Source organism: Globicephala melas, chromosome 9 (assembly GCF_963455315.2).
Source record: "Globicephala melas chromosome 9, mGloMel1.2, whole genome shotgun sequence".
NCBI classification, from domain to species: Eukaryota; Metazoa; Chordata; class Mammalia; order Artiodactyla; family Delphinidae; genus Globicephala; species Globicephala melas.
Window position 1 is genome coordinate 40,008,741 of NC_083322.1, and position 22,301 is coordinate 40,031,041.

The following is a 22,301-nucleotide window of genomic DNA, read 5'->3' on the forward strand; positions in this document are numbered from 1 at the left end:
GTCTTGTAGGATTTCGTATATAGCTTTCTCAAAATAATTAGTTTCTGGATAACACATTGAACACCTGTGACGTTCTAGTGAAGAGGGAAAATACCTGAAACTCGGAAACAGGCGAATAGGCAAAAGGATAACTGTGTGTCCCTTCAAAGTCATACTGGATTATAGTCCCTACCCAAGGATTATCTAATTCTATAGGCTTGTGTGCCTTTCTTTGCTTTTCTTTGATTTACTATTTACTGTTGTAAAATAGTTTACAAATCTATAAGGGTGGATGAATACCTATAGAAACTTGTGCAATGCAAATGATTCTTTTCCATTAGAAAAGATAATCCCCAAAGTATAATTTTGATGCTCTGCAAGGCATTAAACAAAGTTTGTATCTACTTTAGCAATCTGATTTCAGCATTCTTTCTTTCAGCGACTATATATAAATATTTCTCTTCCATAATCCTTTGAAACAATATTTCTGTTCTGTTGGTTTTCTCATTGAATTAAATACATCTTTAATTATTTTATGAGCGTCATTTTTTAACATTTTGGAAGTTGCTTTACACTAGGAACAATGTTAGAATCTTTCACCTGTGTCAAAAGAAAAACCAGAGCTGGACAGTAAAGTCATAAAACCAATTTTACTCAGGAACCATTGCAATAGGGGGAAAAAAGGCCTTAGTACAGCTCAATTCCAAATGCAACAAGGGAAAGTGGGGATTTATAGCCAAGGAACAGGGTTGGGGAGTGGTCAGTGGAAGGAAACTCACTAAGGGGAGACATTAAAAATAGGGGGATTCTTGCTAAACAGGCTCGACAGGATTCTTGCTGAAGGCAGGCCAGCGTGATCACAGTTCACCTAGAGGATGAGGCATTTGATCAGATATTGAGGGTGAGGATTCTTTCTAAGACAATTTAACAGGATTCTTGTTAAAATTGGACTCTACAAGGACAGAGACAGAAGCAGAGGGCTCAGAGGAGCCTGACTAAAGTTTGGCAAGGAGAGGATCTTTGTTATGTGTATTATGCAATTTAATATTCACATACATCTTCTTAGGTGAGCTTATCATTGTCTCCACTGCGCTTAGGAAGAAACAGAGGCTCAAGAGTGTTCAGGTGGGGCTTCCCTGGTGGCGCAGTGGTTGAGAGTCCGCCTGCCGATGCAGGGGACAAGGGTTCGTGCCCCGGTCTGGGAAGATCCCACATGCCACGGAGCGGCTGGGCCCGTGAGCCACGGCTGCTGAGCCTGTGCGTCCGGAGCCTGTGCTCTGCAACGGGAGAGGCCACAACATTGAGAGGCCTGTGTACAGCAAAAAAAAAAAAAAAAAAAAAAAAAAAAGGAGTGTTCAGGTGACTTAGTTCAGGATGGACAGGGTATAATGTGGAGGCACCAAATTAGCCCAGGTTTATGTGAATCAAGGTCCACTGCTGATTATACTTCACCATGTTGCCCGGAAAACTCACATGCTTCCCACCAAGGAGAGTGATGACAAAGTGTGGCTGAGGGTGACCCAATACTGTGCACGAAAGAACATAGATAAATAAAAGACAGAAATAAGTGAAGGAAAAAAGGCTGAGATGGTCTACAAAAGAACTATGATACTGTTGGGTTTTCTTCTCCCCGTAAATCAAAAAGAAAGTGTGTAAAATGTGTGTGCAATTATTTTGAGTCATTGGATGGATTTTACTTGGAAAATCCGCATCTCTTACTTCAGACCTGAATATTTGCTAATTGGGTGTATGGAGAGAAGTAGGTAAAAAATAAGAAGTAGCAGAGGTGCTTGCTTTACATTAGCAGAACAAACAAAACATTGGGAGGGGAGAAGCGCCATAACTGCTTCCAGACTTTGGCCAGACATCGAGTTTTCATCTTTTACTGTGTAAAGGTATAGTTCCTAAGCTTAGCTTTTGAACACTGTAGGGTGTTTTCAGTTTTTCTCAAGGATCTCATAAAGTTCTCAAAACAAAATTGGTTATAAGTCACATTACTTAAAAATAAATATATGAGAGGTGTGCTATGACATTAAGTCAACAGTATGCTGCCTCAAGTCCAAAATTTCTGGAAATGATTAGGGAAACATAAGTGGTAGGTGGCAGTGAGAGAGGCAAGGATGAACAAGTCTTAAACATCTCTCTCTCTCTTTCTCTTACTGTAAAATTACCCCAGCTATGCCCACAATAATCACCGCAGTAGGTAATGTTAGGAACTCAAATGTATTTAAAATACTAGGGCTGAAACTCAGTATGCTGTGGTATCTATCTATAACAGCAAACAGTCCTTGAAATCCTCTACTAACCCGGATTTGTATAAATTCACTAGAATTCCAGATTTAAGAGGTTGGGAAATTGGTTTTATGTCTGGAAGTGTCATTAGCAACACCTACTGTTGTTATATTCTGGATCCTGATTCAAGGCATCCCACTTACATCCACTTAATCCAGAAGCCCCCGGGCTTTTCTGTATGTCTTGATCCTCTACTTCTCACACTCCTTGGATGCTGCATCCTGTGTTTCTATGGAATCTGGCCCCTGTTTCCTCCTCATTGTTCCTGTCCTGGACTAACCTTCATCAGCTTCTGGTCTGACCGATAACTGCAATTTTCTCCTCACTATATTCTGTGTACTTAGCTTCCCTTCTGTTCCCCCTTCTTCCTCTCTGTAGATGGTTCCTCGAATTGTTGTAAAAATATCTGCATGATCTTGCCACTGGGCTTCAAACCCTTTAGTGGTTCCTCATGGCTTAAGGTATGCAGAGTCTTGCTAAACCTATGAAAGCCTTTCTGACCCAGTCCTTGTACACCTCATTCTCCAATCTCCCCTCTCCTGCAGCTCACCTTTGCTCTCAGGCTGATCTGGGATCTATTTACATCTGCTTTCAGCAGAACGTGCCAGACTGTGTTGAGCCGGCCAATCCCTGTGCTGGATTGCTTCCCTCTCAACCTGGACTAGATTCTCCTTCTCAGTACTGCACTGTAGCTCTTTATTTATATTGAATAACATTTCTGTGAGGGACCGTGCTGTCCTTCAGGGCAGGGCAGTGTCCACTGTATGTTGGTGTCCCTGTGCCTAACAGGGAGAGGCTCTGCATAAATGTTTGTAGGTTGAATGAATGAATGAGTGAAGTGGGACCTTTTTTGCATGAAGAAATGAATGCAATTTACCTCTATGGAAAAATTGTGTGAGTAGGACCTAAGGAATTGTATTATTTATCCGCAAAAGCATTTCATCTGTCTTCTTTTCCTTTCTCTATATCTCATCTCTGTGAATCTACTGTTATTGCCATCATTACAGTTCCCCCCCCCCACAATGGGGAGGCAGAGCAGGGGGGCACTGTTTGTGATAGAGGGCAGAGAAGGTACAAACCAAGATATGCCCAGATGGACTTGTGGGGATTTGAACACCACACACACACACACACACACACACACACACACAAGCGGAGGGGGGGGGGAAATTGAACATTACCAGCAAAGGGAGAAACCAAAATCATGTACCACTCAATGACATTCACGGGAAAGGATGTACCATCACTTTTCCATGATGTTCTGCCAAAAATTCATAACCTGAATTTAATCAGAGGAAGCATCAGACAAAGCCAAATTGAGAGACTTTATCCAAAATAAACAGCCTTAAAAACTGTCAAGGTCAGAAAAATCAGGGAAAGACTGAGGAAAGTGTTTTAGAATAAAGGAGGCTAAGGAGACCTAACAACTAAAAGCACTGTGTGATTCTGATCCTTTTGCTATAAAGTACATCCGTGGGACATTTGGTATAATTTGAATGGGGTCCAGGAGCAAATGCAACATGTATTCAATGTTAATTTCCTGATTTTGATGCTTGTGTTGTGGCTATGGGGGAGAATGTCATTGTTGTAGGAAATGCTCACTAAAGTATCACTGAGTGATGGGGCTTCTGTTTGACAAGTTACTTTCAAGTGTTTCGGAAAGAGAGAAAGGTTTTTCTACATGACTTACAATATTTTTTGGTGAATTTGAGATTGCTTGAAAATTAAAAAAAATTTTTTTTAAAGAAAAAAGTTAAGAAACCAACTTGGACTTTTTCTCATGGACAAGTTGTCTTGATGAGATTCGATCTGCATTATATGCTGAGGGAAATGTGCAGAAGAGGGGCCTTGGTGTTCCTTGAGAAGATTTAGGGGTGGAGACATGGTGAAGCCCAGGGTCATAGCCAAGAGCAAGCCTGCATCTCAGCAGCTCTCAGCAAGTGAAAACAGACTCTGAAGACAAAGACTGTCAGCTCTGGGAGAGCAGAGCGACCTCCCAGGGGCAAGTGCAATTAGCAGGTTTCTGGGGACTGGGGAGCAAGATGCCAATTTGATGATTTAGTGTGAGAAAACATACTCAAGGCCATTGGCACTCTTTGACTAGCGGATTTCCTCCCTGTTGCAGCCTTCAAGGGGGAAGCCAGGTGGCAATCAGGAGACTGCTTGGTAAATAAGGAATCACAGTGAGAGGAGCTGACCAGTGTGATCAGAGCATCCAGAGGCAACCGGCCAGGGCAGCCTGATTTCTGCATTCTGCACGTGAGCCTCACACTTGGCATGCTACGTGGAGGCGTGAGTCTGGGGTGGGGCTCGCCCTCCCTTGCCAGAGCTGCGGTGGCCTCCCAAGCTTCAGTTTTTGTCTGCTTTCATGGTTGGCCACCTCTCCGCGTGTGTTCTTTCTCTAGATACGGTAATAGCCTCAGCCAGGCTGTGGACCCCTGAATGTCTTTGCTTGTGTGTGATTCTGTGTTGCCTCCTTCTGGGTTGATTTCCTATGTTCACTCTCAGGGACATATACTCTCTTCGTTCAGGTTCCTTAGAGATCCTTCTTGCTGCTACTGGCCACATGAGAACTGTGTTAGAGAGAGACTGCACTCTAGAGTAGCAACTTCCCTCTTCCTGTTTTTATTTATTTTTTTAAGTCTGCAGCCATGTAAAAGGAAGGAAAGACTTTTTTTTTTTTTTTTTTTTTTGTAAAGAGGCTTACCTGCTTGGAATATCGTATTATCCTCTGACTTCCCTGGGTTGCAGGCTTTCTTTTAAAGATTTAGCCCAAATGGATATTTATTCCCTGTTGAGGCCAGCGTGCCCTCCCCTGCTATGAACCAAAGGAATTCGGTTCCTTGGTGCAAAGTCCATGCAGGGCTGTTGGATGTGGGTGGAGATGACAGTTCACTTTCTACAACTGAGTAGTGCTGTCTCAGGGGTGAGACCCCACCCCTCCCAACCCTGCCCCTTCAATCCCCCCTCTGCTGGAGGGTTTGCTGTTCTTTTTCCCATAGGTAGCCATATCTCCTCCAGGTACTTGAAGGCCCCGGGCTACTTAGCCCTGGAACCTGTGGTCCCAAATGGCTCCTTATGTAAAAGCCGTTTGTTTCCTGGTGAGTGTTAACGCCAGTTGCCTCACCCTTGAGGCTGCTGAGTGCTAGAATCTGTTTTTGAAGAGGTGCTGGAAACCCGAAACCTGGCATGCAGGTTAAGTCTGCCTGCAGCCCAGAAGCAATGGTTCTGTATGGCTCATTGGTTAGAGACCAGCCGAGAGGGTCTGGGTCCTTCTGTGAGTGATGAAGACCATGGGAGCCCTCAGACATGAACCCTGTATTCTTCAAAGGAAGGTTAGAAGGTTGTTTTGATTTTTACAAAGGAAACACACATACATATATGGACTGGCCCACACTGGTCTAACTTCAGAGTCCTCAATTTAGTGTAATTTTATATTTTGTTTACCCCTTTGCCCATACCATGATAAAGCCTTTCATACAGATGCCTTTATAAATAACTACTCCTTTTCCAGAACATGCCTGATTTGCATTTCTACACTGTGGACGTTGAACCACGTGTTCAGTTGGGGTGTCTAGCAACCCCATGTAGTTGCTACACGCTCACTGGGTCAGCTGTTGAGTCCTGGCTTGGCCATCTGTGCTCTGTGGCAGATGTCGGACCATCCTCTCATCTAAAAGTGCTGCCTCATGAAGAGCTCGTGGCCCTTAGCACCTGGCGGACAGAAACACTAGCTTAGAGGGTGGAGTGGTGAGCACCTGCAAGGCTCAAGGAACAGAGACTTGGTATCCATTTGTAAACAAAACAAAACCAAAAGCCCCATGTGAATTTTGGCACTAGTCTTTGCCATCTGTTTGATTTCTTTACTGGGTCAGGCGCTGTGATGAGTACCAACCTCTGCGGACCAGTGAAAAGGATTAGAAGTAGAATCACCTGAAAGATGGCATTCAGAGCAGGTAGGGCCTGTGGTCTGCTTAGGGACGTATAACTTTCACTTGCGTTCTGTCTCTAGTCCTCCTTGCATCTGGGAGTAGGGGCTGGGGTGGCGGGGAAAGGCAGGCAATAACAAGAAATGTGTCCCTTGGGGTCTCCTACTAAGCTGTGCCTCTGTCAGTCAGATTTCCTATTTGATGGAAATAGTTCTGCCCTCTCCAGCTCTGCCAGGCATCCCCCTTGGAGAGAGGGGTGGGAACTGGATGTGAAACAGATGTGAAACTGATCCCATTCCTCCAAGTGGCCAAGTGGCTGGAGGCTGACAGCTGTGTAAGGAAACGCTCCCTGTCATGGGCTTTGGGTCCCTGCTCAGTCAAAAGGCAGACTTTTTACTCCCAGTGACAGCTGCAAAGTACAGATTTCTGGTGGGGCGCTAGCTCTGAATTCCAAATACCATTTGAGTTTCAAAAGCGTCTACGTTTCCATGTCTGTGGTGCTCTTTTGCAACTTGGCACTGTGATAGCCGATGCACGGCCATCCGCTTTTACTAAGAATTCTAGCCAAATGATTGGCGGAATGAGAGCACAGGTGATAGATACTTAAGGCTTTGCTCCTTGGGGGATGAAAGTGGTGCGGAATGTGCTCTGAATTTCAAGAGATGAGAAAGGTGGGTGGTATGGGGAAGGAAGGCGATGAGATTTTGGAAGCTGGGTGACGCCTGTGAGGCTGTGGAAAACATGTATTTCTGTTTGCAATGATTAATTTCTGTTTCAGAGAGCAGCTCTCCCTACTGAGGGTTGCATGTGCCAGAGAGTTAATAAAGGATCCTGGGGACACCCGTGCTTCATGCTTTATGCATGCCCGTAGGTGGAGGTGGAAGCATTTGGATCTAGTACAACTTGACAGTCTATTTCCTATGGTTGAGGGATGGCTGGATTCGCTACTGTAAGAGCAGGTTCTGGAGACTAGCCCTTCGCCCAAGCTGTCATTCTTGCCTGTTAATGCAGGATGGACGGTGTTATCTTTTAACTTTGATAATTTGTGACTCAGAGATTCTTGCATAGCCGAGATGTTTTAACAATGGATTAAAGTATACAGATTTCAAGTAACAACTTCTCTGCTTCTGTTTGAGGCAATACACTTGACTGTCCACATTCATGTCAACGCAGTGGTGGAAAATAAATCTCAGTGTTTTAAAATAGACTTTAAAAAGCATTACCAAGACTACTCAGTGCCTTTAAAAAAAATCCTCCTCCTGAACTTTGAAAGTCTTTCTCTCCAAACATGAAGGAAAGGTCTTACATGGCTGTTTTGCTTAATGTGGGCTGGTTTTATTTTGGACTCTTTGAAACCCAGCATGAAGGCTAAAATTCTGCTATGTAGAGAAGTAAAAATGAAAGAAATGGTGAGATTTTGGTTGTGCTAAATTAAAGTGACAAGGTATAGATAACAGGGCACGGCTGTGTCCACAAATTAGCCCTCTCTAATTTGCTGCTGTGGAAAGTACTGCTTTGGTGTTGCATTGTAATTTCTTTCTTGAATTAAAAGTTTTAAAAAAAGAAAGTCTACTTTGCTCAAAAGAGGAAACCTGAAAAACTCAAGCCTTTCAGTATTTAAATGGCCTATGGTTCCCTGTGTGCAGGGAACTATTTGAGCAAATCCTGCTTCAAAAATATGTAAATTACATGGTTTTATTTTTAGAAGCCATACTATGTGTTGGATTGTTTTGTGTGCTACTTAAAGTTATCCTTTTCCAAAGTTTTTGTTGTAATTCAGAATGTATTTTGCGTTGAGCAGGTGGCAGCTGTATTTTGTGTGGTCTCTTGTGTAAATACAGTACCACGTCATGTACAGAATAGATTTCTGATGGCTGGAGGGTGGGGCCGGAGTGGGGGGGGAGAAGTCCAAGGCTCCCTTCTCCAACTTCTGTTTAGTTCTACGCAATAACCCGATGTTGGTGGGGAGCCAGGATGACATTTGGTTTCCCCAGTCACAACATGTCTTGCCCCAAATTATGATATTCTTTTCCCCAAAGTTAACTTCCCAGAAGGCTGAAATGTCATTTTGCAAAATGTGGTGGCACATGAACTATTTTATTATATTACAGAAAATCAGCTGCACAGATTGCAGAACAAAAGTCAGGATTGTTTATCACAACACTTTAAAAAAATTGCAATTTATGATCATTTGTCTTTTGTTTTCAGTTTCTTATGGGTATTTGCTCAAGGAGAGACCCATGACTCCACATCAGACCGTCCATTCCTGGGTGCTGACACTTTCACCCTCCTTTGAGGCTTTAATTCGTCATGACTCATTCCACATAAACATCTAAGATGTTTCCTAAAGTGTGTTCCACAGATCATTAACAGATGTTTTGTTTAAAGGGTTCCACAGTCAAATTTGAGAGACACTGGGAAAAACAAAGTTAAAAGACTGCTTTACTGAAGGACTGTTCCAGGGCCTTTAACAGACAAACGTTCATGTGAATTGTCAGGACAGTAAGTTCATCTTCTTGCTGTGTCCTCACCTGTGGTCTCTTTCGAAAGGGCACCAATCTCATTCATGAGGGATTCACCTTCAGGAGCTAATCACCTCCCCAAACCCTACCTTCAATACCATCACACTGGGATTAGGTTTCAACAGAGGGAATTTGGAGATGCAGACATTCAGTCTGTAACATGATGGTTCAGTGAGAGGCTGTGTGTGAAGGCATTGAGTTCAGGGCCTGGGAGACCAGCGTTAGACTATTGGGAGACATATCAGGAAACCTGCCATTCTCTTCTGCAACCCCTTCCTCCTCAGTGAGGCTCCCTAGAGAGGAATAATCTGCCCTGCTACCTTATGCCTGTTATCCAAACCTTGATTCCTCTTTCCTTATTCCTCTCTTCCTCCCCAACAGTCTGCTCATAACAAGCCCAACATTCAATAGGCTTCCAAAGAAAAGGAAACCTGCATTCTTTGTTTTTTAAATTGTTTTTCTTTTTTAAATTAATCTATTTTTTTGGCTGCGTTGGGTCTTCATTGCTGCATGCAGGCTTTCTCTAGTTGCGGTGAGCAGGGGCTGCTCTTCGTTGCACTGTGTGGGCTTCTCATTGTGGTGGCTTTTCTTGTTCCGGAGCCTGGGCTCTAGGCACGTGGGCTTTCAGTAGTTGTGGCACGTGGGCTCAGTAGTTGTGGCTCACGGGCTCTAGAGTGCAGGATCAGTAGTTGTGGCGCAAGGACTTAATTGCTCCACTGCATGTGAGATCTTCCCAGACCAGGGATCGAACCCATGTCCCCTGTGTTGGCTGGCAGGCGGATTCTTAACCACTGCGCCACCAGGGAAGTCCCAGATAACTCAATTCTGTACGCAATACTGGGTTGGCTCCCAGACCAGGGAAGCAAATTCTTTGTTTTTGTACAATAAAGGAAATAATTGGGCCAATTAGTGAAATTTGAATAGGAAATCATATACTACTGTTGTATCAGTTTTAATTTCCTGACTTTGATAATTGTGCTTTGTTTATGTAAGTGAACTTTTTTTTTTTTTTTTTTTTTTTTTTTTTGCTGCGCCGCACAACTTGCAGGATCTTAGTTTCCTGACCAAGGATTGAACACGTAATCTTGGCAGTAAAAGCTCGGAGTCCTAACCACTGGACCACCAGGGAATTCCCTGTAAGTGAATGTTCTTGATCTTCAGAAATACATGTTGAAGTATTTAGGGGAAAAGGGCATCACGTCTACAACTTATTCATATACAGTTATAGGGGAGGAAAAACTATTCTTTTTCCATTATGTTCCTAGTTTCTCCACTTGGGGCTCTGCAGATTAGACTGAAAAAGACAGAATAATGAGAGAAAAACAAGTAAGTTTATTGACATAAGCAGCAACTCAGTGATGAGTGACTCAAAGGGATGGCTAGGACTTGGGTTTGTATAGCATCTTAATAAAGAACAATACATTTTAGAAAAGTGATAGGACAAAGGAAAGGGGCTTTAGGTTTCCAAGGGTGGCAAACTGTGGGAAGGTATATGTACGTGGAAACTAATGGAAGGTAAGGGTCAATTTAATAAGGTTCGTTTGTGCAGGTCTACCTGGTGCCACCTCAACTCGGGTGTTAAGGTTATTATTCTGTTTTTGAGCAGATTAGCAGAGGGCAGAAAGCTCATCCTGTGTCTGCTTTTTAAGAAATTGCCTTCAGTCAAAACAATCCTTGTGACAGAGTGGCGCACTTTGGGGTGGTGTACTCTGAGCTACCTCACAATTCAGAAAAAAGTAATAATACAAAAAAGAGATAAAACGTTAGTATTTGGGGAATCTGGGTGAAGGATATACTTCATATTCATCTTGGAACTTTTTTTAATTGAAATATACTTGATGTACAATTTTATATGTTACAGGTGTACAATACAGTGATTCACAATTTTTTAAGATTATACTCCATTTATAGTTATTACAAAATATTGGCTATATTCCCCAGGTTGCACAATACATCCTTGTAGCCAAACTTATACCCAGTAGTTTGTACCTTCTACTCTCCAACCCTTATATGGCTCCCCCCCACCCCCACTGGTAACCACTAGTTTGTTCTCTATATCTGTGAGTCTACTTCTTTTTTGTTATATTCACTAGTTTGTTGTATATTTTAGATTCCATATATAAGTGATATCATGTAGTGTTTGTCTTTGTCTGACTTATTTCACTTAGTGTAATGCCCTCCAAGTCCATCCAGGTTGTTGCAAATGGCAAAATTTCATTTTTTTATAGCTGAGTAATATATGTATATATATGTTTTATATATGTATATATATACATATATATATATATATACACACACATATATATATAATACATTTTCTTGATCCATTCATCTGTTGATGGACACTTAGGTTGCTTCCATATCTTGGTTACTGTAAATAATGCTGCTGCTTTGAAAGTTGGGGTACATGCATCTTTTCAAATTAGTGTTTTTATTTATTTTTTGAATATATACCAAGGAGGGGAATTGCTGGGTCATATGGTAGTTGCAGTTTTAGTTTTTGAGAAACCTCCATACTATTCTCCACAGTGGCTGCAGCAGTTTACATTCCCACCAACAGTGTGTGAGGGTTCCCTTTTCTCCACACCCTCACCAACACTTGTTATTTGTGGTTTTTTCTTTCTTTTTTTTTTTTTACTAATAGGCAATCTGACAGGTGTGAAGTGATATCTCATTGTGGTTTTGAGTTACATTTCCCTGATGATTAGCAATGTTGAGCATCTTTTCATGTGCCTGTTGGCCATCTGCCTGCCGTCTCTGGAAAAGTGTCTAATCAAGTCTTCTGCCCATGTTTAATTGGGTTGTTTATTTTTTTGATCATTTTGGAACTTTTATGTAAGTCTGAAATTATTTCAAATTGTGAACTCTAAATTGAGTTTAGGAGAGAACATTTAATTTTCTCCCAAACTTCAAAACCATTTCTAAGCTAGTAGTCTCTAAATAGTAGGAAGAAGGCTCTTCTTTTTTTTTTTTTTTTTTTTTGCGGTACGCGGGCCTCTCACTGTTGTGGCCTCTCCCGTTCTCCCGTTGTGGAGCACAGGCTCCGGACGCGCAGGCTCAGCGGCCATGGCTCACGGGCCCAGCCGCTCCGTGGCATGTGGGATCTTCCCGGACCGGGGCACGAACCCGTGTCCCCTGCATTGGCAGGCGGACTCTCAACCACTGCGCCACCAGGGAAGCCCGGCTCTTCTTTTTTAAGTATAAGGCAAGTGATTTTGAGATTGCCTTAAATTCATATCAATTAGCTAAAAATATTTCAGACATTATACCTTCTATCCATAGAGTAGTGTGAGTCTTGACATGCTAACAGAGCCACTTAGCATAAAGTGGACCAGTAGGAAGTATTTTTCTAATGCTGAATTTGTAAATAGTCTTAAATAGTCTTTTAAATTCTTAAATAGAAAACTAGTCTGTAATTGAAGATATTTTTACTCATACTGTTCATAAACTTACAGGCTGATCTCAACCCTTGTCACTGAATGTGTTTTAAAAGAGTAAATAAAAATGTACTAAGAAGTGAGAAACCGTAGAGGGGATTTCCTGAAAAGTGAGACTGATCATGTACTGGAAGCTTGTTGAAGAGTCTTTCCTCCCCTGTGGACTAGGAAGAGGCACAGATACTTGATTTCTCATGGTCTACATGTCAATATACCTGGACATTAGTCTGTGGATGATTCAAGTTTTTGACTCTTAAAAATATTTATAGCCCCACAAATTTACAGTTTTTTTTAATCTTAGGACCTACATCCCATTGTGAAATCACCCATTGTTATTACAAGTAACTTGGGACTCCCTTGTGAATTGTCACTTATTAGTAGCTAGTTCCTGCAGTTTAACTCTGCAGTAGTGTAGAGTCATAGATTGCTAACTACTGTTTTACAGATTTGTATCCATTCTGTGAAGAAGAGTTTTGCCTCTCTCTGTACTTTCCAGTGGAACTTTGATAAACTGACAATCTAGGAGTCTTAATAATTATAACTAATCTAGCTAGAGTAATGGTACCCTGCTTTAGAAAGAGCAGTTCTTTTCTTGGTGATACTGATCTAATGAATGGATGTAAGCTGTGAAGTTGGACATTTTTTCTGGGGTCTGTCCTCACTCTAACGTATCTGTATAACCTTATACAAGCTACAGTCCATCCTCATTATTGGGGGCTTCCATAGTTGTGAATTTTCCATAGTTGTGATTTGAGAGTAGTAACCTCAAATCAGTGCTTTTGTAGTCATTCACAGACATGAACAGAGCAGTGAACATTTGGAGTTACCCAGTGAACAAGTCCCCAGCTGAAGTCAAATAAGGCACTCTGCCTTCTTTTTTCAGCTCTTGTACTGTAAACAGATGTCCTTTTTTCATAGTCTATTTAATGCCATGTTTTCCACATTTTTATGCTTTTTGTTTGTAATTTCACTGTTTAAAATTAGCCCAAAGCACAGTGATAGAGAGTTCTCTGTGTTCCCAAGTGCAGGAAGCCTATGCTATGCCTTAAAGAGAAAATATGTATGCTAATTATCTTTGTACCTGCATGAGTGACTGTGTTGTTGCCATGAGTTCAGTGTTAATGAATCAACAATATATATTAAATGAGGTGTCTTTAAACAGAAACACACATGAAACCAAGTTATTTATTGATTGGCTGAAGGAAGTATTGTGGCCAGTCACTAGCTCGAGGGAACGTAATTCTGCATTTCCCCTTGGAACAGTGGTTCAGCATTTGCTAATTTAGTGTTCATGAAGACTCTATAGAGCATTACTACCATGAATAAGGAGAATTGACTCCTTATTTGATCTCTCCAAATCTCAGCTTCCTTATAGGTAGAGTGACTATATTACTCATCATAAAGCCCTGAACGAAGGTGAGAATTTATCAATCGTTATCCTAGTTCAACAGGTGCAAACAAAGACTGTGTTGAGTAGACTGGGTCATATAGTCATCCTATCACAGGTAATGTGGAGATTAAAATACCTAACTGCAGTAGCATTCAGCAAATATTTCTTGATCCTCTCCTATGGGGCTGGGTGTTATATTGGGGGATAGCTATCAGTGGTAAACAAAACCACCATGTCCCCTGCCTGCATAGAGTTTACTGTCTGTTGGAAGAAGGGACATGAATGAATAAGCACACAAATAAGTATATTGTCACATGTTTTGACTGATTCTATGAAAGAAAATTACAACCAGTTCTATAGGTTTTAATTGTAGAGAATATCTAATTTTGAAGTTGGGTGTGTTGACTGAAAAAAAATGCACAACCTAAAATTGAGAATTATGTTTTACTCGGTGGACTTTCTGAGGACTCAAGCCCAAGAGGCAGCCTCTCAGATAGCGCTGAGGGGCTGGTCTGAAGAGGAAAGAGAGGAGCCAGGATATATAAGAGTTTTTGCAACAAAAACCAGGGAGTCAGAACATCAAAAGATTACTGTTAATTAAAGAAAACCAGACATCTCAAGTTAATGAATTCAGCACTCTTCTGTGTATGGGAAGATGGAAGAGTCTGGGCTCACTGAAATCATTCCTTTGATATGCACCTTAGATATCTGGAGCCAGCATCCTGTTCTTTCCTGTCCTGAGCCCTCTCAGGGTGCACTGTTGGGGTCCGCTGTAGTGGCTGATGACTTGATGGCTGCAACATTCTTTTTTTTTTTTTTTTTTTTTTTTTTGCGGTACGCGGGCCTCTCACTGTTGTGGCCTCTCCCGTTGCGGAGCACACGCTCCGGACGCACAGCCTCAGCAGCCATGGCTCAGGGGCCCAGCCGCTCCGCGGCATGTGGGATCTTCCCGGACCGGGGCACGAACCCGTGTCCCCTGCATCGGCAGGTGGACTCTCAACCCCGCACCACCAGGGAAGCCCCCCAGTGTAGACTTCTAATGTCGCAGTTCTTATATGTACACATCTGAGCTCAGCTGCTGCCCGGGTACAGGCTCCCTCAGCCAGCATGACTGGATTGTGGACAAACTCTCCAGATCCTGTTTTTGAACTTGGGTTTTACTTCTGACTTTTCCTTCTGTCTTTGGGACCTGCTGGGCGGAAAACTTTTCCTCTACCCACTTAGGTTGGTCTGGGGCTTGCCCATTAACTGACAATAGCCAGATTAAAAGGAGGAAAGAGAAACCTTATTTACCTGTGCTTGGCAGTAGTACTCAGTAAGGAGTAATTTGTCAAATATTCAGAGGTAAAGATCTATACACCAATTTAAGAAAAAAGAGTAGGGGGCTTAGAGCTTCAGTGGGAAAGTATGGAAAGTTCTGTTGGACTCCTTGATGTTAATGGAAGCAGAATTCATACTTTCTGGTGGTAAGGGTCACTCTTCCCTCTGAAGGGGAGGTCAGGGTCAACTGTATTATGAGGAGGCTCTGCTCTGAGTTTAGATAATTTTTTTTCTGTAGCTGTTGATTGTTTTGATGTTTTCAGTTTAAAGTAATTTTAATACCACTTTGGTGGGCTATTAATTAATCCCTTCAAACTCTAGGTTTCCTTTTGCTCAGGACAGTCCCTACCCATCTGAGAGTCTAATAAGTTGAATGTCAAAAGGAAGGGTTCTGGGTCCCTTTTCTACTGGCAACTCCCCTATCCTTATGCAAATTTACCCATCTTCTCCCCTTTGAATTGCTCTGCCTACCGAGGATTGTTGGAGGGGTAACCCTTTCAGGTCACAGAAGGTCATGGCCCTCCCTTTCCTGGGGAGGTACTAGTGTTTCATCCCTCATTTGCATAACTGTGTGAGGCCACAGAGGTGACTCATCCCTGAACTAAGATCTGTTTCTAGTGACCTAAGTTTGCTGACCCAAAGACAGACACATGGCCTGGCAGCTTCCCTTTCTTGAAACTTTAAGACCTGCCACATCCTATGGATATGGAGAGTTTTAGCTAATGGATAATTAAGGGATGCTGTGAATTAAAGGCTCACGGATTTTTTGCAACTTTTTTATCTTGGATAAACAAAAATGTTTAAAAAACAGTGGTTATAAGGCCAGGTCTCTGTTCAAAGGTGTAATCCTAAACTTTGCTGAGCTGATTCAGCCTTTCCCTCTTGGGCTGCATGAACTGGTCCTTTCTGATTAGGAAAAATTTGATATCTGGTTACTGGTTCATAAAAACAGAAAGATTTTCCTTCTTTTTCAGTTACCAAGTTTTTAGCAGGGAAATGGTAACCTGTTAAGGTGTGATTATATGTGCTTTTGAGTACTGCTTTGCTTCCAAGGAGAGAAACTGTTAGAGGCATCAGGGAGATAGGAACAAAGAACCAAAAATTACTATGTAAAGCTTCTAGATTTTTTTTTAAACAATTAAGTAATGTTCTTTTTATCTGGCAAGTGATAATGATGCCCTGGATATATAGTATATTGGGCTTTTGCAAGACTTTCAAAAATTTATTATTAAGTTTTTGGGCAACGTGGAGAAATGGGAGCTAGATGCCTATACAGTTAGATACAAATGGTTGTACAACAACAGCAAAGCTTCAGCAGCCACCTCCTCCTTCTTCCTTCCTGGACTGCTTGGGTGTTCAAGGCACTGGCCTTCAGCCAGGACTCACTGGTATACTGGTCCCTCATGGCCAGAGTCCATTCTGATTGGTCACTGTGCACCCTGTGTCTGTGTTAAATATTTTAAATGTGATCTTAGGGTATAAACTACAGCTCTTGGGAAAAGCAGGCTGAAGCTGGGCCAGGGCCATATGAGCTCTTTGGGAACTTCATACGTGGCACCCATACCCCAGCTATAATTGAAACGAAAAATAAATCATAGTGTCAGGAAATCCAACACAGTGCATATTTTCCCATGATGTAGACTTCAGCTTTCTGTTTAGAACTATTAGGTAACAAATTATGTTTTATTTTCTCATTGATTGGATGCTCCTGCTTTGTTAGCGCCTTAAACATGAACCTTTGCTGAGCTCGGAGTGGGCCTCCTAAGGCAGCAGGGAAAGGAGAGAACTGGGGATTATGCATTGATTCTACTTACATTTTGAGCTTCTATTGGTAGTTGCCTCAGCTTAAAGTGAGTAAAAATTGTTTGCATAGCCATTAAGCATTTATGACACTGTGTAAAGTTGTTTTTTTAAAAAAAGCATTGCTTAAATTAAAATAGCACCATGAGCAAATAAGCCTTAGACTTCTTGTAATAAAATAAATGAAGCAAAATACTCAGCAGAGGCATTTGCCACAAAATGTATATTTATTAAACGACCACTTTGCATATTGGCTTAGTTACATGATTTGCTTTTGGCTTTAGGGTAAATAAGCGTGCTTTTGCCAGAACAGACCTCCCCTAGCGCCATCTTCTGTTTTACACCTGACTCTCCTGCTGTCATATGAAATGCTGACTTGCAAAGCGGATGATGAGGCGGGATTTGAGGTGATGATATTTGGGGTGATCTTTTCCTAGAGATGTTACAGCGTACTGTGACTATTTCTCAGCACTGAGAGTCTGGGTGGAAGACTAGCAGATCTTTACAAACCTCAGGATGGGCTTCTAGCTTCATTTGCCATCATAAAAGCCTGTCTGACTGGGGAGATGTCTCATGATAATCTCAAGCTTCCTTCTGCTCTATGCCAGGTTGAAAAGAAAGATAATTATGACAAAACGAGTGATGGAGAGAAGCGCCAACTGCCAGATCCCTTAATGAGTGAAGGATTTATCTAGAAACACAGCTGAAAACACCCATTAAATGTGTAAACTAGACTGAAGGGATTGACAGAAAGTAGACGGACAATTATTTATTGAATTACTGCATTTTTATTAGTTTGAAATGCACTTGCATATGTTCCAGTTAGCCCTGGGGAGGAGAGAAAAGTATATTAGTACAATTCAAAGTTATAAAAAATGTTAATTATTAAGCTGCTATAACTTTAAAAATGAGATGTGTAGGTTAGGGTTGGATGGATAGAAAGAGAAATCTATAGAAAATTCTGTTTTGGAACTACCAGGCTTTATGACCTTAGGAAATAAAGATAATAAACATTTATGGAACATTTATTGTGTGCCAGGTTCTCATGGGAGCACTTGGCATCATTTAATCATCATAGTAACCTTATGAGGTAGCAGTATTATTCCCGTTTTACAGACGAGTAACTGAGGCCTGGAGAGCTTAAGGGAAGGTATTTGGCCAGTCACCTGGCTAGTTAGTGACACAGTCAGGATTCCAACCTAGGCCCTCTGACCTCAGAAGTTATGGTCTTAAACATATGAAGATATGTTTCTTGCCTCTGTCATTTAACTTCTCTGGGTAGTTTTCTTATTTTTAAAATTAGGGATCAGGACTAGTTTATTTGTGATTAATCAGAGATTTTTGAAACTAGAAGCTCATTGCTTTGTTTTTTTTTTTTAACTGAAACTGAGAAGAGCCAATGTTCATCCTATACTCAATACAAAAGGTCAAGAGAATGACTAAAGGGCAATTACTAGCAAGTATTTGTAGCGACTTAAGTCATTTCAGGATTTTACTTTTGACAGTTACTTTTTATTAGTTTTAGTAACAGGGACATGGAAAAAAGGTATTTCTGAGCCTACATCTCAACTGCTTTCTCATTTCTCTCTGTATGAACCCCACCCCCAGCCCATCATCCCCCGGACTAGCTAAATAATCACATGACAAGCCATCAACTCATCAAGGGAATGATGCAGGAGGTGCATGAGAGGAGGAAATTTCAGGCAAGGAATAAGGAACATGCCACTGATTAAGAGAATCAGGAAGAAACAGCAGTCATTCTGTCCTGTTCAAATCTGAAAGTTTTAAAGTCTACAGCAGTAGAAAATATGCTCCTTACTTCTTTAGGAAAGAAACTATTTATTCTTTACCAGATTATAGATTCTTCTGTGTTATGCATAGTTTCTTAACACATAGCTAAGTTAAATATATACAGGAAAGTTTAAAGGTACTTCCAGTGTTTATTAATTAGTAAAGGAATGCATCATTCTTTTGTTATTATGCTAAACTTTGGCCTTTCACATAAGTGAAGTTGCTAGGTAAATAAATACCAAAATTTAACATTTTTTTTTAATTCATACAGAAAGTCACAAAAAATATAATCATCCTCATCGGTTCACACAGTCCCATGTAATTAATTTTTTTTCATCTTGATCTTTTGTTAGCACTTTTCCATTAGAGTTCTGAAAATGCTTATTCATTCAGTTCAGCAGTATAGTCAGTTACAAGAAACCTGTACTTGTCAGAGTCTTTTCCATGAATTCCTTGAAGATGAAACCCTTTTATAGGAACATTTTTGCAAAAGCATCAGAGTACACCCAGAACTGTCTGTAAATGACAAAAGACTTAAAAATGACCACGGTTAAAGTCTTGATGAAAGTTCATAATAATACAATTGACAAGAAAATTTAGTTATTTCTGAAATATACATTTTAAAGTAATTACTAGAATTATGACTTATAACATTATGCCAGAACATATAAGATTTTTAGGAATCTCATGTAATGTCTGAAACATTTATATTAACATATTTCCATACAAATAACCCAAAGAAAGTTTAGTATTAGTTTTTTTTTTAATTTTTTAATTTAATTTAATTTATTTTTTTATACAGCAGGTTCTTATTAGTCATCAATTTTATACACATCAGTGTATACATGTCAATCCCAATCACCCAATTCAGCACACCACCATCCCCACCCCCCCGCGGTTTTCCCCCCTTGGTGTCCATACGTTTGTTCTTTACATCTATGTCTCAACTTCTGCCCTGCAAACCGGTTCATCTGTACCATTTTTCTAGGTTCCACATATACGTGTTAATATACGATATTTGTTTTTCTCTTTCTGACTTACTTGACTCTGTATGACAGTCTCTGGATCCATCCACGTCTCATAAAATGACTCAATTTCGTTCCTTTTCATGGCTGAGTAATATTCCATTGTATATATATACCACATCTTCTTTATCCATTCGTCTATCGATGGGCATTTAGGTTGCTTCCATGACCTGGCTATTGTAAATAGTGCTGCAATGAACATTGGGGTGCATGTGTCTTTTTGAATTATGGTTTTGTCTGGGTATATGCTGAGTAGTTGGATTGCTGGAACATATGGTAACTCTATTTTTAGTTTTTTAAGGACCCTCCATACTTTTCTCCATAGTGGCTGTATCAATTTACATTCCCGCCAACAGTGCAAGAGGGTTCCCTTTTCTCAACACCCTCTCCAGCATTTGTTGTTTGTAGATTTTCTGGTGATGCCCATTCCAACTGGTGTGAGGTGATACATCATTGTAGTTTTGATTTCAATTTCTCTAATAATTAGTGATGTTGAGCAGCTTTCCATGTGCTTCTTGGCCATCTGTATCGCTTCTTGGGAAAAATGTCTATTTAGGTCATCTGCCCATTTTTAGATTGGGTTGTTTCTTTTTTTTTAATATTGAGCTGCATGAGCTGTTTATATATTTTGGAGATTAATCCTTTGTCCATTGATTTGTTTGCAAATATTTTCTCCCATTCTGAGGGTTGTCTTTTCGTCTTGTTTATGGTTTCCTTTTCTGTGCAAAAGCTTTGAAGTTTCATTAGGTCCCATTTGTTTATTTTTGTTTTTATTTCCATTACTCTAGGAGATGGATCAAAAAAGATCTTGCTGTGATTTATGTCAAAGAGTGTTCTTCCTATGTTTTCCTCTAGGAGTTTTATAGTGTCCAGTCTTACATTTAGGTCTCGAATTCATTTTGAGTTTATTTTTGTGTATGGTGTTAAGGAGTGTTCTAATTTCATTCTTTTACATGTAGCTGTCCAATTTTCCCAGCACCACTTATTGAAGAGACTTTTCTCCATTGTATATCCTTGCCTCCTTTGTCATAGATTAGTTGACCATAGGTGCGTGGGTTTATCTCTGAGCTTTCTATCCTGTTCCATTGATCTATATTTCTGTTTTTGTGCCAGTACCATATTGTCTTGATTACTGTAGCTTTGTAGTATAGTCTGAAGTCAGGGAGTCTGATTCCTCCAGCTCCGTTTTTTTCCCTCAAGACTCCTTTGGCTATTCAGGGTCGTTTTTGTCTCCATAGAAATTTTAAGACCTTTTGTTCTAGTTCCGTAAAAAATGCCATTGGTAAATTTATAGGGATTGCATTGAATCTGTAGATTGCTTTGGGTAGTAGAGTCATTTTCACAATGTTGATTCTTCCAGTCCTAGAATATGGTATATCTCTCCATCTGTTGGTATTATCTTTAATTTCTTTCATCAGTGTCTTAGAGTTTTCTGCATACAGGTCTTTTGTCTCCCTAGGTAGGTTTATTCCTAGGTATTTTATTCTTTTTGTTGCAGTGGTAAATGGGAGTGTTTTCTTAATTTCTCTATCATATATTTCATTATTAGTGTATAGCAATACAAGAGATATCTGTGCATTAATTTTGTATCCTGCAACTTTACCAAATTCATTGATTAGCTCTAGTAGTTTTCTGGTTGCATTTTTAGGATTCTCTATGTATAGTATCCTGTCATCTGCAAACAGTGACAATTTTACTTTTTCTTTTCCAATTTGTATTCCTTTGATTTCTTTTTCTTCTTTAATTGCCGTGGCTAGGACTTCCAAAACTATGTTGAATAATAGTGGTGAGAGTGGACATCCTTGTCTCATTCCTGATCTTAGAGGAAATGCTTTCAGTTTTTCACCATTGAGAATGATGTTTGCTGTGGATTTGTCGTATATGGCCTTTATTATGTTGAGGTAGGTTCCCTGTATGCCCACTTTCTGGAGAGTTTTTATCATAAACGGGTGTTGAATTTTGTCAAAAGCTTTTTCTGCATCTGTTGAGATGATCATATGGTTTTTATTCTTCCGTTTGTCAATATGGTGTATCACATGGATTGATTTGCGTGTATTGAAGAATCCTTGCATCCCTGGGATAAATCCCACTGATCATGGTGTTTGATCCTTTTAATGTGTTGTTGGATTCTGTTTGCTAGTATTTTGTTGAGGATTTTTACATCTATATTCATCAGTGATATTGGTCTGTAATTTTCTCTTTTTGTAGTATCTTTGTTTAGTTTTGGTATCAGGGTGATGGTGGCCTCATAGAATGAGTTTGGGAGTGTTCCTTCCTCTGAAATTTTTTGGAAGAGTTTGAGAAGGATGGGTGTTAGCTCTTCTCTAAATGTTTGATAGAATTCACCTGTGAAGCCATCCGGTCCTGGACTTTTGTTTGTTGGAAGATTTTTAATCACAGTTTCAATTTCATTGCTTGTGATTGGTCTGTTCATATTTTCTGTTTCTTCCTGGTTCAGTGTTGGAAGTTTAAACCTTTCTAAGAATTTGTCCATTTCTTCCAGGTTGTCCATTTTCTTGGCATAGAGTTGCTTGTAGTAGTCTCTTAGGATGCTTTGTATTTCTGCGGTGTCTGTTGTAACTTCTCCTTTTTCATTTCTAATTTTACTGATTTGAGTCCTCTCCCTCTTTTTCTTGATGAGTGTGGCTAATGGTTTATCAATTTTGTTTCTCTTCTCAAAGAACCAGCTTTTACTTTTATTGATCTTTGCTATTGTTTTCTTTGTTTCTATTTCATTTATTTTTGCTCTGATCTTTATGATTTCTTTCCTTCTGCTAACTTTGGGTTTTGTTTGTTCTTCTTTCTCTAGTTCCTTT

General features: G+C 40.4%; 1 protein-coding gene across 3 annotated transcripts in view; it reads left to right on the plus strand.

The window, feature by feature from the left end:
- Nucleotides 1–22,301, plus strand: part of ELMO1 (engulfment and cell motility 1) — a 550,105-nt gene that overhangs the window by 50,052 nt on the left and 477,752 nt on the right. The window contains exon 2 of one of the 3 annotated variants that reach the window (XM_060305403.1): nt 9,771–9,858. The exons of the other annotated variants lie outside the window; for them this stretch is intronic. The gene's annotated coding sequence lies outside the window, so the exon portion shown is untranslated. The remainder of the gene's footprint in view (nt 1–9,770; nt 9,859–22,301) is intronic. 3 annotated transcript variants of the gene reach the window in all.